This window comes from Parasteatoda tepidariorum, chromosome 10 (genome assembly GCF_043381705.1).
Source record: "Parasteatoda tepidariorum isolate YZ-2023 chromosome 10, CAS_Ptep_4.0, whole genome shotgun sequence".
Classification (NCBI taxonomy): domain Eukaryota; kingdom Metazoa; phylum Arthropoda; class Arachnida; order Araneae; family Theridiidae; genus Parasteatoda; species Parasteatoda tepidariorum.
In genome coordinates this window covers 16,366,616-16,372,530 of record NC_092213.1, presented here as the reverse complement: position 1 = coordinate 16,372,530, position 5,915 = coordinate 16,366,616, and positions in this window count along the sequence as shown.

Below are 5,915 nucleotides of genomic sequence, written 5' to 3'. Positions count from 1 at the left end.
TGAATACGTAAAGATCCCAATTTAAAAAAGAAACAATTTGAATTTTATTTAATTCAGTCATAAACCCTACTTCAATTGCGGTAAGTATAGCCGCTTGCTTATAGTTTTAATATAATAAGTTAAGTATCAGAATTTCAATAAGACATCAAAAGAGTACAAGATCAAAAGAATCTTTAAAAAATTACACTTTTTGAATTTATGCAATAACGGCTTCTGTACCTTTTCTGATGTTTAAAAATTTTTGAAGTAATATTATTTTCTTTGATGTCTGTGTATTGTAGCAACACTAAATTATTTAAAATATATGTTAGTGTTAAGTTTCTTAGCTTAAAAAGTACTTTATATTGCAAATGTCTATTAATTAAAATGAAAAAACTGCGTAAGAAAGATAATTTACAACTAAAAGCAAGGAATATAAAAATATATTATGGTTATAATATAAAATATAAAATATAAAATATATTATCTAAACAAGGAATATAAAATATATTATCTAAAATGTAGTCAATTTCAGGATATTCTATAAATAATTTTTATTTATTCCTTGACTTCTTAAATAGGTTTTTGAAAAATGGAAGAGGTTAGAAATGTATGATTTCGTATGTTCTGCTTGAGAAATTTTATATTTGTTCTCCCTTTTTTTATATCTGAGAACAAGAAATCTGATCCGAAGTAATCTGAACAGAAAATTAACCTCCACCATTGCTAATATTTGTAGTTGGAATGAAAGGTCATACTGCAAAAATAATAATAATAATAATAATAATAAAATGTTTTATAGTTTTTTTCGTTCCGTAACGCCATCTGTATACAATCTTTAAAACTAATTCTAATACTTCCTGTCGAGTAAACACAGTTGGTTTACTAATTATAACACAGTGATCGATAAATTGCTATATCCTTGATATTAAATTGCTCTTTCAAATCATTAGCCATGCTTAGGACAATATATAATAATAATTACATAAATAATTTAACTTCCTGTTTTTAAATCATTAATCTATCGTCAATTAAAAAAAATCATCTCAATTTTTAAATGATTCAAAAACCAGTTCAACGTTTTCTTCTCTAAAATGAAAAATTTTTGAGCAAAATATACACGGATTACAAAATCTGTAATGTAATTGAAAAAGTAACTAATTATTAGATAGTAACTAATCGAACTTTGGTAGTGAGTTTCGTTATTCCGTTTAACGGTACCTTTGGTTTTCTAAATTGCTGTTCTTAGAAATAAATATAATTCTTTTCTCTAGTTATATTTGCTTACCAGAAGATCGTTTGGTTGTCCGTCTTGATTAAATTTACGTCCCAATAATGGTTTGAAAATGCTTTTAGTTCTTTTCTACGCAAGTTGAGTAAATTGGACCAATTAAATCAATATTTCTGATGTCTGTTTGAGTTATAGTCCACAGTGTTTAGGACGTTTTCCATAAAAGAAAGATATTAAGTGCTCAGTAGAATTTGAGAAAATATATGTTCTAAATGTGCGTTTCTGAAAACAAAATGGTGAAAACTTTACACAAAAAAGATACTTTAAATTTGACTTCAAAAATAAAAAATAAAAAATTTGTTAGATTTTCAATATTTCGTGATTTTACAAGAAGTTAAACTAAAAAAAAAAAAACGAGATTAAAAAACTTTGTAATATTATCATTCTCACGTTATTCTAATTTTGAAAGTTTTTTTCCAACAATTTAAAGCATATTTTTGTACATAAATTAAAACATATTTAAATCTGTCGTAAATAGCGATATTTCAAGCAAAATTATTCAGAAAAAAAAAATTTTTAATATCATAAATCTCAACTAAGATTGCTAATTTTTTCAATCCTCGCACAAATTATCTTGAATAAATTATAAGTTGAGTCTTTGCAAATTTTGATTAACAATTTGAATACTTATTTTGTAATTTTTATCTATAAAATATAGAGAGTTCTAAACTAGATAGACGTTTTTTTTCTGAAATTTATGACTAATAAACGATTTAAGTTTAGAAAGAAAGAGAATTAATGTTACAAGAATTTTCTTTTCTTTCTATGTCCATGGGCAGTATTGCTATAACCTCCCTTCTTTCCCCTGGTGATAAAAAAAGTGATTCAACCTATTTTTAGTAATTTTGCTTTAATTAAAAGTTTACATGCTTACTTGCGGTGCCATTTTTTTAAAAAAAATTCATAAATCATAACAGGAATTCAGAAGAAAAAATCCATGCCTTATCACACAAATATGCTGCAAGATTAATTATTTCAATATAACCGTTTTCCAGTTACACATTTTTAGAAAAATCATCATTCAAATTTAGGGCAACCTGATTAATCAGATTTCATGCCAGACGCCTTGAATTCCAAAATAATTTTTTTGAAGTCAGTCTTTTGATTCATTATATCCATCTTATAAATTTCATAATTATTTTTTCCCAAAATCTCTAAAATATAATTTAACGGTTGCTTTTTCTAACAAACAAAGCCAGTTAAAATACCAATGCAATAAAATGCAAACAAAGCCTTTCGTCAGCTGCTAATAGATAATATGTTCCATTGAGAAGTGTTCCTATAAAAACATTCCTACCAATGCGAATAATATCTCATCATAACTATGAATGATACAATCTAAAGCACAAAACATTTGAATACATTACAATTTGAAGAATCCTCATTCAGAGCAATTCTTAGAACCAAATTTAAATTACTTAATACAAGATAGCTAATGAAAAATCTATAAAATCTCCTTTTAAATCACAGTTACTAATCTTTCTTTAATTGACGAATCTGAGTCCATCAACACATAATGACCCTGCCTAATTATCCACGCTCAGCGAGACGAGAAGAAATCCCACTTTAGCTGATAACGGATACTTTCACCCAATACTTGTTACCTCTTTCTCAGTCTAGCCAAAAGTAATTAGTTGATAGCTTTCTGATGAAAGCAGCTAGTGGAAGAAAGTTATTTTTCCTTTAAAGTTATATGTTGTGTCTTTTTTTGTTTTTGCATCTTGTGCGTTTTTAAATGCAAGATAATTTTCATCAAATCCGCCACGTGTTTGCTTTTCTTTATAAATTAAGTTTCACCTCAAAAATGTTTGTTTGGATTGTTTTACAATGAATCTTAATAAAACTCTCAAAATGAAGAGAATGAATGAAATACTGGTAAAATAAAGTTGCTGTAAGTTAGTTACTCCAAAAAACACTACTTTAATAAAACTCTAAAGAAACAATTGTAAAAACTCTAATGATATAGGGGAGTGTCGGGTACCCCCGCCCACTGTCTGTTTCATACCTACAGAATATTTTTTCAAGTCAATGGGCCATCGGACATTAATTGTTATATTAAAAAAAGATTATTTTCAAAGTTTCAAGTATTTATGCAACTGGTAACAAGGTAAACAATAGTTTTGAAAATATGTTGAATACAGTAGTCATGTAATTACGAAAAATTGGTTGAATGTTTCGATTAAACTTCCTTTTAATACTAAAAAAAAATAATTTTTTCTACACATGCAGCATTAAAGTATGTAGTCTTAAGCTTAATTTGCACAAAGAAAGAAGTTTATATGTGAAAAATTGTTCGAGTAATTACAAATTTACAAAAAAATTGGATTTCGGGTAGCCCCGCTCACATGAATGTCGGGTATCACCGCCCAATTTTATTTCGTCGATAAATGTACGGTTGCAAAGATTATTATTTTATTGCTTCAAATTTGAATGTTATATGCATTTTTAACAACAAATATATGCTTTAATATTATATGAAACATAAATTTATATATTTAAAAATGCAAATTTAATATTTTTAAAATATAATTGTTGTATCCAAATTAATTTTAATATCAGGAAATCATAAATATTATGATAAGTTATTCGCATACTTACTTATTTTCACTTATTTGCTACAGAATTTGAATGCAATCAAAATACAAAGTGAATTTGTAATTTTATAAGAAGTATTTTATATTAACTTTATAAGTAGAGATCAACCAAATAAGTTTATAGTGAAAAACAACTATTGTTATTAATTATTGTTACTTAAATTAAATTATTTTCTTTAAATATTTATTATAAATATATATTAATATTATAATATATTAATATACATTAATAATAATAAAAAGTATGACATTTGTTGTTATTAAATGATAGAATTCACTAAAAGTATATAAATATGTAATAAATAAAATAATTTTGTGATAAAAATGATAAATGAGGTTTATCTATTGTCAATACATTGGTCATTCTCATTTACACCTGAAAAAATAGCCAAAAAACACAATTTTTGTAACTGGGCGGGGCTACCCGACACATTTTGAAAAGAGCTGAAAAACATGTTTTTTTAAATTTCTATTTTTTTAAATTTCTATTCCTTTAAGATAAACTATTCTTTTTTTGGTTTATTCTGTTCGCATTATTTAATTAGATGATAAAACAATAGAAACATACAAAACTATTGATTATTACTCAATATTACACAGAAATATAAGCAATACTCCTTAAGTGGGAGGGGCTACCCAACTCTCCCCTACTTCTAAAAAATGCGATCAGCACCACGTAATTGTTTAAATAACATCAGAGTTCTTTTCCCATTAAATAAAATACAAAATACAATATACGAAAAAAATATCCTTCAAGTTATTATAGTGGGTAGACTGGCTTTTTTAACAATACTAAAAGGTCATATAAAAGATGTGATTTGTATTAAAATTAATATAAAACGTTTGAAAAGTTAAAAAAAAAATTTATTCTAAATCATCAAAATGACGGCAGAAAATTTTAGTTGTACTGTAGATTGTATAAATTCAACTACAAGCAAAACAAGAAAAAATAATAATCAGCTTAAGATTACAATAGATTTTTATATTTATTATGCTAAAAATAATTCCATATGCAAATACTTGAATTTTTTGAACATATAACTTGCTTTGTTTCTAACATTTTTTATTTGACAAATTAAAAAATGGAAAAATATTCCAATCTTGAACAAATCAGTTACTTTTTCTTCAAAATGTTAGGTTTAAGACATTTCTTTCCTTCTGTTTTCTTAATTAAAGTTTACGTTCTGATTTTTTCCAGTTTTTTTGAGTTTAAATCCTCCTTTTTCATAAAAAAAAACTAGATTATGTTATTATTTGCATTGTAATGCAACTTGTTTCCCCGAGACAAAAAAAAAGAAGAAAAAAACTGAAGATCCTATTAGAACGGAAGACTGAAGAATTAGTTTGCTGCTTCAAGTGGAAGAACCCACTCAGCATGTTTAGAAATTATACAAAACCTTAATTAAGAGTAGTCACTAAAGAAGGAAAACTTGATTTTAGTTTTTAAATAAAACAGTTCTTTTTGCAAAAAAAAATTTTTTAAGTTTTAAAAATAAAAGTTTTGCATGTTGTATTTGATTACAATATGCATTATTAAATAAATGTGAATTCTATTAATATCAAAATATTCAAAGGATAAGCTTTATGAACTCTATCACGTTATATTTATCAAGGTTCACAATAATGAATAATTAATAAGTTATTAATAAAATATTAAAATCAAAATTGTGGCTGTAAACTGTTTACCTTAATTTTCTGATTATAATATTACTTTTTCTCGTTTATTTTTTAAACTTTTTCGTTTGTTAATGTATTACTTCACTCCTTAATTCTAAGACTTACTGCCCCTGGCCAAACTATTAGACACGCTATAAGATTCAATGTAAAATCTTAATTACCAGTTGATGTTATACAGCTTTATTGTTTTTACGCTGTTGAAACCGGTTTCCACTTGTTTACATTCGTGTATCAATTGGTTTACACAGTAATGCAATACGTTAAAAATAAATATAAATCTAAAGTGTATAAAAAATCTCCTGAATAAAATCCCATTACATGTATGTTTAATTATAAAAGTATTGCATATAAACTCGTACAGAATTATATTATAT